The sequence below is a fragment of the Hylobates moloch genome, unplaced genomic scaffold (genome assembly GCF_009828535.3).
Source record: "Hylobates moloch isolate HMO894 unplaced genomic scaffold, HMol_V3 SCAFFOLD_22, whole genome shotgun sequence".
Classification (NCBI taxonomy): Eukaryota; Metazoa; Chordata; class Mammalia; order Primates; family Hylobatidae; genus Hylobates; species Hylobates moloch.
In genome coordinates this window covers 17356271-17368448 of record NW_026652297.1, presented here as the reverse complement: position 1 = coordinate 17368448, position 12178 = coordinate 17356271, and the positions used below count along the sequence as shown (strand labels likewise).

Sequence of the window (12178 nt, the reverse complement as noted above, 5' to 3'; positions counted from 1 at the left end):
TGATTTCTTTGGGGCATTGTCTTCGTAAACATTTTGTGATGCATCAATAATTTCAGCATTCTTCCACCCAAGAATCACAGTAAATTTGATGTTTGCCCTTCAATTTTAGCATAATTCTTGTTGCTTGGATAGGGGCACTTTGCAAACTGATGTCTTATACTTCTTAGTGCCTTAAACTAGATCATGTTTAGATATGTTATAACAACTTAGTATGGGTTTATTTTGGTGCAAAAAAATTTGAAATCCATGTATAGTTTTTTCTTAATATTCATTTTTCATGAACTTTTTGAAGACTTCTTGTATTTATTTACATAAATGAATAAAATGGGGGAGGCATATTACATATGCTTTTTTTGTACCCTGGCTATGAAGATGGACTAAGTTATCTCTAAGATGCCTTCCAACTCGAAGACACTCTCCCCTCAAGGCAAATATCAGATCATCAAATCCAGTCAAGTTATAAATTAACTTGGGTTCAGCATAATCCAAAACATATTTTGCTAAGCGCTCTTATTGTCAACTATATGAGATACCAGTGTACCAGTGCATTCAAAGGAAAATATATCTGTATTTTGATTTATCTGCATTTATTTATTTATTTTTTGAGACACAGTCTCACTTTTGTCACCCAGGCTGGAGCGCAATGGCGCGATCTCTACTCACTGCAACCTACTGGGTTCAAGCAATTCTCCTGCCTCAGCCTCCTGAGTAGCTGAGACTACAGGCGTGCACTACTGTACCTGGCTAATTTTTGTATTTTTAGTAGAGATGGGGTTTCACCATGTTGGCCAGGCTGGTCTCCAAGTCTCAACCTCAGGTGATCCACCCACTTCGGCCTTCCAAAGTGCTGGGATTACAGGTATGAGCTGCCGCACCCGGCCTGATTTATCTGCATTTAATTCAAACAGTACACATTTTGACTTGGTATGCTGAAATCGTTTTAATGTATTCAGACCATTTCATAGGCTGATAGTTTACTCTAAAAATAGAATATACAGCATCAAACAAATATTAGTTCTCAATGGAGCAAGTGAGGTTGAAACTTGATCTCATGTACCAGGAAACCATCCCATGTGAGTGATCTAGTGGCTTTTAATAGGCTAGAGCTGAACAGTTTCTGATGACTGCTCAAAAGCAAGTCAATCAGTGAGTAATAGAGTTCAGAATCTTTATTCTCTGTTTTGTATCTGGACTGTGAACAACCTTTAATAAAGAGTACATTCCTTTCTGCCAGAACTGCCCAATGGAAGCAGCAAGTCTATCTAGGCTTCTTATAAAAGCCAACAGAAACCTCCCAAGGGAGACTCAGACCTCAGATCATTGCACTAGGAGCTGAAAATTAGAGTGCCATTGACTGTTGTTGCCATGGTAATCACTGCTGACCCGGCAGGTTCTTCCTCATGATAGCCTTCTCAACAGGTTCACTTCTGCTAAGGTGTGAGGTTCACTTCTGCTAAGAGGTCTCTGTTTGCTTGCTTGTGGCAAAGTTGTCATGTTTTACTCTAAATACAAAGCAAGAAGACGGGAGCCACCAATGTCTTGCACACAATAAATGTTAAATGAAGATTTTTGAGGTTGGATTGGGTGCACCGGGTTTGGAAAAAAAATCAGAGGTGTCAGTCACTATTCTCAAAATGTCTGTGAAGCCCCCGTTGCTGGCTGCTCTTTCTCTTGAACAGTCCCAGTTGCCTTTTGGAGTAATCAGCACCTGGGTAAGGTTTGCAGCTCTCTAATCCACAATATTCTGTAGGTGTCCAGAGAGGGGGGAAGCTGTTTTAAAACTGTTCTTCTTTAGAATCTATTATGAGGCCTTTTTGGGGGGAGGAATAGCGTGGACTTAACAGGCTTCTGAGTACTCATTCTATTAGGTTGTCTGGTTTTGGAGTTGGTAGAGTACTAACTCTAGGTTCTCTGATTTCTAGGAGTTGGTAGAGTACTTACACTAGGTTCTCTGACTTCTGGGGACTGGCAGAGTACTTACTGTAGGTTGTCTGGTTTCTGGGGCCCTCCTTTGGGATTTCTATGCCCATCCAGGTGTGGAAACTACTCAATGGTAATAGTCTTAAAATCATCTTAAGATTTTCCAGTCCTGAGAGTTCCCCAAACCTAAACTGATATTAATAGTCTTATCAGATTTTTGCCATGTGTTCATTGAAAAAATAATCTCCTTCATGTTAATGCATTACTTATGGAATTATTCTTTCCAAGAAGAAGGGAAAGATAACATTCAAAGTTTGGGAGGTAGTTTAAGCATTTGTCTTAAGTTTGGTGTTTGCAAAATACTCTTCAATTGCCTCTCATTTATCCTTACAAGCCTAGCCACACCTGCCCCCAGTGAACATCTAAAATTTACTAAGAAATAAAAATTTAGTACAGGTGATTTACCTTAGGTATCGTTACCAGATTGTGTTTTTCCCCAGTGGAGAAGCAGATGCATTTAAAACTGCACTTGACACCTGAAAAATCGCTGTCCCAGAAGCTACTAAGTCCTTTGTGAAATCACAGTGAGGCTGCGGGCTGAACCACTGGTGGTTCTCCTGCCCCGGGGCTCTGCTTCCCACAGACATAAGTGAATCAGATGTCAGGGGGTTTCAGTTTACCATAGGGGGTGTGTAAAAAGATGTAAGATTATTTACTTAGGAAGTGTAGTGTGGGAACATCGCCACAGACCAATAGTAAGAAGGTTGGACTTGATGCTGGGCTCTTTTTCTAATAGCGTGGACTTGATCACGTCATTAACCTCTCTTACCTGTAAAATGAAGACACCTGCCTTTCCTATGCCACAGGTGGTTGTATCAAATGAGGTAATGTTTGTTAACATTTTTTGCAGCCTCTGAAGTACTTTGGAAATGTACTAGCACCATTCTCCGAGGACTGATGATCATACAGTGGCTGGAAACGGCATTTTCACATATGCTTTTCCTGAGTCTAGGTTGTCAGGTGGATCCTTCTTAGGCTCCTCAGTTTGAACAAGCTGTCAGAGTGTATCAAGGAATACCAGATAGGAGGAGAAAGAGAAGTAACAGCTAAAAAAAAAAAAAAAAAAAAAAAAAAAAAAAAGAGGGAAAAAAAGAGTAGGCACTCCCCTCCACCCACTCTCCGATTCCATTCAGCACACTGACTTCATTCAGCAGTTTTTTTCCTGCTTTGTATGCAAAGACAGAGCCTCTCATTAGAACTTGGATGAACAGTGGAGTATAAACACTCATTTAAAAATAAATCCAGATGTAGCTGGCTGCAGTCATCTGACAGAACCCTGATTCTCTCTTCAATAATGACGTTCATTTGTACCTCATTAATTCAGAGTTCTTAATTTCTCCAGGGTAAGTCTGAAGTTTACTTTGTTTTATCTATGAAGAAAGGAACCACAGAGCAAATGAATAGTGTAAATAAGTTTGCTAGGAAACATTTAGCCTGCTTGAGAGGAAGGGCCATTTTCAAATGCCTTACTTGCGTCTATTTGCATCCTGACTATCTACTGATTATGAGTGATTCTAATCATTAAAGTAGTCCTAGGAGGATTTCTTCTTGGTGATGTTTTATTAGCATTTAATTTGAACTCTAATAAAACTCCATTTTAAAAAACTCGCCCATAATTCAATATTGTCACACATCTTCCTTCCATCAGTATAAATTTGTTGTAAGGCATTATTATAATTAATTACGTGCCCCCAAATCTCTTGCATATCATCTGGTACAATTACAACCTTTTGAAAAAGATTTTCTATTTTCCTTTAGTTTCTTAAGATTAAAGTGTCCTGACACATAAATAGCATCACTAAGGCTTGTACTTAGAGAAGAGCTGCCCATAAGAAACCAACTAGGGAGGAATGTAATTAGTTATTTCCACTATGACTAGATTCCAGCCCAAGATAGAGTCCAACTTCTAAAAACTTTAGATTTCTGTAATTGCATAAACTAGACTTTATTCATAAACAACTTCTGTACCATGCTTGAGATATAGTGAATACTGAGTATTTAATGAATTAAGGCATGAGTGCACATCTTTTGGGTTTTCCTTTGCCTTTCGTGTAGACACCTTTTAATATCAAGCAGTCTGTATTATAATAGGAACTCTGCAAGAAGATTGTATTGAAAGCAGTGTGTTCAACCCATCTATCCACTCATTTTTCAAATAGTTTGAGGGACTATTTGAGGTCTGGATCAGCCAGACCTAGAGGTCAGAGGAAGTCTGTGCCTCTGTACATTTCACATTTAGCGTTCAAGCCCCTTAACCTTTAAAAGTGAGATTGATACATTCTACAGTCTTTGCCTCTTACTGTACCTTGGGTTGCTGTGTGCCTGGTTCAAATCCTTTCCCAGCCATCCTCCTATGGTTATTGCTTTATGCCTAACTAGACCACTATTACAACAAAGCAGATGCTCTGGGTGTAGCTCATCCCTCTTTATGTTTGTATCTGATTTTTCACTGTTATACTTCTGTCACATTTTGAATATCTGCGGTACTACGGATCTACACTTCTAAGTAAATAAAGTAGCTTTGTACCAAAGGTAACAGCTAATATTTTTATTATTTATCTGTGCTAGGCACTCTTCTAAGAGCTCTTCTAAGAGTGCCTAGCATAGATAGTACAGATAGAGCAAATGATAAAAAGCATGGATGCATCATCTAAGAGCATCTATGAAATGAATGTTTTTATTATTCCCATTTTACAGGTAAGAAAACTGAGTCACACAAGGATATATTTGTGTAACACAATTTCAAAAAGGCAAACTCTTGCTCTTGTTAATGATAAGGTCTTTTTGGCATCCCATATTTGTGAACTGTATCAATATGTTATCTCATTTGATCTGATACATCCCTCCCCATTTGCTCTCATAGAAGTGAGACAGTTGAAGGTGAGTCTCTGCTTTCATCAGCTCTGCAGGTTAAGGACTGTACAGTGCTTGAACCCAGGACTTCTGAATCCTGATCTTGGACTCTTCCCTCAGAAACAAGCTGCCTTTCTTTTGCTGGTCTGGCCAGTAGATCTGTACTAAAGATGAGGGCCTCTCAATCTGAATGGGAGATTTGGAATCATGGGGACCTGAAGCAGTTAATGGAGGAGTGTTATAATAGAACATGTTTCATAGCCAGTCCATTTAGTCTAGGATCTAGAGTATTCCAAATAAACACCAACTCCTAATTTATTTTTTGCTCCTGTGTTGAATCAATATCTGGAATATGCTCTTGACAGCTCTAGAGCAAAAAGCCAGGTCTCTGACAAAAGAATCAGTACTAATTGGGAAATAAATCACAGTTTGCTATAACTAAAAGGGAAAAAAACTCCCACACATTTATCTGTCATTTTGATTCGTTCTTTCATCCTTTGTAGTACATTTTCAGGGTCTCAGAGAAGCTCATCTGTCTATGAAGGTGTTCATGGAAGCATCTTGTTTTACATATGATGAAAATGGAGAGAGCACTTCTTTTGACAGGAAACTTCACTTGTTACTGAAAATCGTCACAACAGTCATTATGTCTGGCTTTCAGAGATTTCCTGGAGTTAGGAGAACAATAGACAGTTAAAATGGCAATGTCAAGAGCATTCTGGGGTTTTATAATGAGTACCAAGGGAAATTTTTTCTCTCGAGTTTGTAAGAAAAAAGGAGGAATATTTGGGAAGCTGGGGATATGTGGAAATGAAGGGCAATGCTCTATTTTTTTAATGGAGTGTTCTTTCTAACCTTTGTAAGCTGAAAAAAATTTTATACCGTGGTTTCCATGTTCTTGTTATTGAGTTGCCAGTGAAGAAGAGAAGTTTCTCTTCGGTTGTCCCTCTCTGTAGGTTAAATCAGCCCCTGGAAAGACACATTTGCAGCTTTCTGTATTTTTCTTTGATTAAACGTCAGTTAGAATTCTTGGATCCAGTTTTTAAATTCTTGTTATATATGTACAGTGCTTCTGGGGCTTATGGTTTCTAATTTAGCAGCAGGAGTTACTTCTCTTTTCCCTCTACCTCCAAAAAAATGATGACTCAAGCATTAGGAATATGTTTTTTGGCTTATTGTATAATTCAATGTGTATTTGGATTTGCACAATTTTTAATCTTAATTTATGTAGCCCTAATATGATTTCTAATTTTTAATAAAGTTTTTGAGGTACTAATGTCTAACACATTAAAAGTATAAACTTCATAAACAATTTATTTGACCTGCTGTTTTCATTTCCATAGTTTCTTGCTTGCTGCTAGAACTGTGGATCGTTTTAAAGACCCCTGTATTAGTTACACAGGGATACCTGAATGGTAAAAATAACCTGCTATCTTTATATTTTTTTGGAAAATCTAATAATACAGAGGCAATTATGAATTATTAACATGTTTTTAAAATACGAGTAGAACATTCCTTGTATTAAAAATTGGTCAACATTGGCCGAGCGCGGTGGCTCATGCCTGTAATCCCAGCACTTTGGGAGGCTGAGGCGGGTGGATCATGAGGTCAGGAGATCGAGACCATCCTGGCTAACACGGTGAAACCCCATCTCTACTAAAAATACAAAAAATTAGCTGGGCGTGGTTGCAGGTGCCTGTAGTCCCAGCTACTCGGGAGGCTGAGGCAGGAGAATGGCCTGAACCTGGGAGGCAGAGCTTGCAGTGAGCCAAGATCGTGCCACTGCATTCCAGCCTGGGCGACAGAGTGAGACTCCGTCTCAAAAAAAAAAAAAAAAAAAAAAAATGGTCAACATTTTAAGATGCTATAAGGTGGAAATAAAAGTCTTCCTTCCTATTGTCTCAATCCTAAATATAATTCCTTAAAGGTAACCACTGTTAAGTCTCTGCAAATTCTACCAGAAATGACCTAATGTTCTATTTGCATACAAGCACACATACACATATACATAAATACCTATACACATATAACACACATCTATGCTTATATGTGTATGTACGGATACATATATGGATTCTGTTGTGGATATGTTAGCAATATACCTTAGACATCTGTTCACATCAGCATATATAAACCCATTTCATTTTTAATGGCTCTATTGTATTCCATTGCATTGGTTTGCCATAATTTAGCTTACCTTCTGTTTATCAACATTTACATTTTTCCAGTTTTATCTTGTTGCAAACAATACTGCAACAAATATTCTTGTATATATCTTTTTGCATTTTTGTAAGTATATTTGTAGGATACATTCAAAGCAAGTGAATTACTGGTAAAAGAGGGTATCCATTTTTAGCGTCACTAAATATTGGCAAATTGTCCTCCAAAATGGCTGCCCTGATTTATACTTCCATCAACAGTGTAGAAGAATGTCATGTTTCTCCACACCCTTGTCAACACTGAATATGACAAAAATTTTAGTTTGTAAATAACAATAAGTGAAAATAGTATCTTATTTAGACATTCTATTGCTGCTGTATTTAAGGTTCATTTCAGCAAATGCTTACTGAGCACTTACTGTGTGTCATCACTGAAATAGGAAATGGCAATAAAAAATTGTCTTTGTTCTTGAAGAGCCATGGAAGTGAATAAGAAGCCTCTTTTTAGCAGAAATTCAAAGGTTGCAAAGATAGAAAAGTGGGTCTTTTGCACCCTACCAGCAGGAAATAGTTGTCCATAAAAGATAGTGTCCACCCATGTCAACTTTCAGTTCTGTTGTCGGCCTAAATTGGCTACTCTCTGCTTTTGCAACAGTGGCCTTGCTTTCATTTTGGAAGAAAGTTGGCTGCAGGTAGGAGTAGAAATGCCTATCTAGTAGCTTTAGTTTTTCTCCAGGACCTGACTTGATTATCTCACCGGTTGCTTTTAGGAGAAAGCACCCACTGTTGGCTTCTGTTCTGAAAGGGCACGAGGCAAGCATGGAATCCTATCAGCAGAGCAAGCCAAGAGCTCAATAAACTGTTTATTCATTGTTCAAGCTTCTCCACCTATATGGATTATTAGAAGAAGTATTTCATCTTAGGGTACCCAGATTAGATTATAGATACTTCAAGTGTTCTTTAGAATTCACTGAGGGGAAAAAAATATGGAAAGCAGCATCAGTCATTTGGGACCGTGTTGTTTCCTGATACCAAAATAACCTAAATGAATAAACTACAATCTGTAAGTTAAAACAGCTGGTTTCCCGCCTGTTAAATAAAAACCAGAAGGTCTGAAGTACATGACAAAATGGGATAGACCTGGTATTCTGAGTGGAGGCAGCTATTGGTAATTTTACTTTTCTTATAGCTGAAGGTGAAGGAGATTTGAGGTTCTCCTAGAGTTAAAATTCCCCTGGAGTTAGCCCAGGGTGGGACCCTCAGAGCTGTCTACTCGTGCCATTGCCTCAAGCCTATGGACATTTTTTCACCCTGGGGCAAGAAGAGGCTCCAGTTTGCCCAACTGCTGTGTGTGTTCCAGGCCAATGAGGCTGACTTGGCAGCTGCCCTTTCCACAGCCAGCCAGCCAGCCCCTGAGTGTGTTTTAAAAGATAAGTGACAAAAAGCCAACCCCTTTTAGAGGGGCTGGAACAGGCTAGTAGTTGCTAGGCAAGTTAAAGTAATTCAGCATCCTTGCCAAACGTCTGCCAGGCAAATAGGGAACTTTCAGAGAAGGGGAGTGAGATGGTGGTGTGTGTTGGTTGCCATAGGAATGTTTCCCTGATTGGAACAAGACCACAGAGTGGGGAGAGCAAGACGGCAGCATCTACGGTTCTTTCTGCTCAGAAATGGGAACCCAGAGTGGGCAGTAGAGCGGAGGCAAGCCATGCAGAGGCAGGAGCAGATGAGACCCTAGATGCCATGTGAAGCTAAACATGTGGGGAAAATAAAGAGCAGATTAACTCAGGAAAATTATATGGGGAGCTCTTATGCTACTCTGAAGATCTGAGACTTGGAGAATTTACAATCCCGAATTAACTCAGGGAGAATTCCAACTAGACTCTGAAATGAATTAGATGGAGATTTAAAATAGGGCAATTTAGTGGGAAGAGATACTTAATTTGAAGGTAGGTATTTTGTATTTATGTAAATATTATGTCAGAGAATGTCTTTATTTTAGCTCTTAAGGTAGTAATTAAATATTTGTTCATGAATAGTCTTTATCAAGTTCTGATTTATGGGGAAAAAAGCACAGTTGACCAAATTGTGTGAAACCTTGGACCTTGAAGAGACCCTCTGACGTGGGCTTTACTGCTGCATGAAATGGCAGTAACTGTGCATCTGGTGGCAGCTTCCAGAATGACAGCTGAGGGTCTGAGTGGAAATAAGTGGCTTTTGGCCAATGTTGAACCTTGAATGTGCTATTTAACCTTTCTGATTAATTGGTTATCCAGCTCCGAAAATAAGAGGTGATATAGCTATCACCTATCTCATTTAAATGGTGTAAGCATGGCTGCTGCTGTCATTTGAATACAATTTTGGGGGTGAGTGGGGATAGTATCAGATCTTAGGGTACATGCTGTGATAATGACAGGCTTAATTATCAGTCAGTCAGTATGGTTTAGAACAAATGTTTTCTTTTAGATCACAATCTTAAGGAACATTTCTTTAACGGATAAAGTTTTACTTGTGCATATGAAGTGTATATATAAATTTATCATTTGCCATATATTTGATTTATGTTCAGAGGGTATTTAAAATAGTATCTTCTTCAGAATGCATATGTTGGGATTACATATTGCTGCTTCTTTCCTTTTTATGTGGTTTATTTTTGTGGTCGTGTAAAAGAAGACTAAAGGGATGTGATATTTAGTCTCAAATATTTGAATTATAGTCACCGTTTTGTTTCAGGGCTGTCTCCTTCTATCATTTCCTTTGATCTGGAACACCAATGTCATTTTTACTTTACAACTGACCATATGCTGGCTGACTGACATCAATTAACTAATCTGAGGCAAATTTGTAAACCAAATGCCAAATTTTAATTTACTGGGAGAGAATAATCTAATAAGAAAGACTATCCTTGGGCTTTTCACATGGTGAACCCTAGTGTGATTTTGACAAAGAAGCCCAAGTATATACTACTATAATCTTTTGTTAAAGAAAGTGATGTTCTGGCCAGGTGCGGTGGCTCACGCCTGTAATCCCAGCACTTTGGGAGGCCAAGGTGGGCAGATCACGAGGTCAGGAGTTCGAGACCAGCCTGACCAATATGGTTAAACCCCGTCTCTACTAAAAAAAATACAAAAATTAGCCGGGCATGGTGGCAGGCGCCTGTAGTCCCAGCTACTCTGGAGGCTGAGGCAGGAGAATCATTTGAACTTGGGAGGCAGAGGTTGCAGTGAGCTGAGATAGCGCCACTGCACTCCAGCCTGGGCAACAGAGTGAGACTTTGTCCCCCCCAAAAAAAAAGTGGTGGTATTATCTAGACCCTCCAGAATCTAGAGTAGCATTGTCCAATAAAAATGTAATATAAACCTCAAGTATGAGCTTTATATGTAATTTTAAATTTTCTAGTGGCCACATTAAAAAATAAAAGGAAGCATGAAATTAATTTTAACAATATATTTTATGTTGCTTAATATATTCAAGATATTATTTCAACATGTACAGTTGTCCCTTGGTATCCATGGAGGATTGGTTCCAGGACTCCCCACAGGTACCGAAATCTGTGGATGCCCAAGTCCCTTATATAAAATGAAATATTTGTATATAACCTGTATACATCCTCCCATATATTTTAAATCATCTTTAGATTACTTAAAATACCTAATACAATGTAAATGCTATGTAAATAATTGTTGTGCTGTATTATCTGTATTATTTTTTGTTGTATTTATTTAAAAATACTGAGCAGTTGCATATGTAGAACCCATGGATATGGAGGGCTGACTATAATTAATATAACTATTAATGAGATATTTTGCATTTTTAAAATACAAAGTCTTGAAAATCCTATTGAGATGTGCTGTAAGCATATTTTTACACTTAGAGCACATCTCAATTGGGACACTGAAGTTTCATGGACAATACTTGATCTGTACTTAGATTAAAACTTACAGTAGAAAAAGTAGATTCACATATCCAAGTCATTCCAAACATGCATATCAGTTGTCCAGTAACTGCATCAGTGTCCATTTCTAAATTTAAATTTAACTTTAATTAAAATTAAATAAAATTTAAATTTAACTTTAATTAAAATTAAATAAAATTTAAAATAAGATTCGGTTTCTTATTCACACTAGCCACGTTTTAAGCACTCAGTAACCACCTGTGGAGTGGCTAACATGTTGGACAGCACAGAAAGGACTGCTTTCTCTAGCCTTTTCCTTCACTCCCACATGTCTCAGATTGGAAGACCTGTGTGAGAACTCAGATGGGAAGAGAATCTTATTTCATAAGTGTGGAACCACAGACAAAGAGTTGACGTTCTTAAAAGGAAGTTTCCATTCAGGCTATATTAGAACCTGCCTGGCAAGGAGTTATCTGTCTGGTAGACCACACTATCTCCACCCTTGTTCCTAGATACACCCCTCATTGTCTCCCCAACAGATAAAATCATGCCAACCTTGACAGTCTGCCTCCCTCAGGCTCCCCTTGTCCTCCACTCCAGGATGGCTCATTTCCATTACGTCAGTGTATTTCCTGGTTATAGACCCCCTTTATCTTTCTCATTGTTTCAATTTCCACATTTGGCCTTAATTTCTATGATACCTTAGTGCAGCATTCAAATGTTTAAATTCTAGTTTATTTCTTAATTAAGATCATGTATATCAAGGTCAATGTTGTTGATGTTAATTTGAATAAGAAACATTTCCTTTGCCCCTTGCTCCAGATTTCTAGAGTGGCTGGGCCAAGAAACTTTACTTCCTGTTCACCTAGGTAGGTATCTTGCTTTGGGCAAATCAGGATTCTTTAATATAATCACTCTGTGGTGAATCAGACCTGTGAACCTTAAAGAACTTATCTGTTCCCTAAAGAGGAAGAATTAAGAAATATCAGGTGGATGGAGAAAGACTTAGCCTTGCCAGAAGTTTTGCCCCACACCTTGCTTGGGTCTGAAACTTGGTTGGCACATAGTATAACAGTAACTCTATCACTCATAGGTTAAAGAGAACAGAAGTCCGTCATTTTCTGTTGGGTGCCTGGCACCTGCAAGGGACATCACTGATAAAATTCATCCACTCTGTTTTGAATATATCAAGTGAAAAGCACTTACATTGCTTTTTCAGGTCTGGAGAATGATGACCTAAGAATGGGCCCTTGTTCAAGACAATTCCAAGTCCTCCCTTAGCAAGAAAGTTAGC

The 12178-nt window shown here is 38.4% G+C and overlaps 1 protein-coding gene across 4 annotated transcripts in view; it reads left to right on the top strand.

The window, feature by feature from the left end:
• TMEM108 (transmembrane protein 108) overlaps nucleotides 1-12178 on the top strand; it is a 371331-nt gene that overhangs the window by 82681 nt on the left and 276472 nt on the right. Inside the window, exon 1 of one of the 4 annotated variants that reach the window (XM_032144307.2) lies at nucleotides 8114-8938. The exons of the other annotated variants lie outside the window; for them this stretch is intronic. The gene's annotated coding sequence lies outside the window, so the exon portion shown is untranslated. Of the gene's footprint in view, nucleotides 1-8113; nucleotides 8939-12178 lie in introns of those variants that run through there. 4 annotated transcript variants of the gene reach the window in all.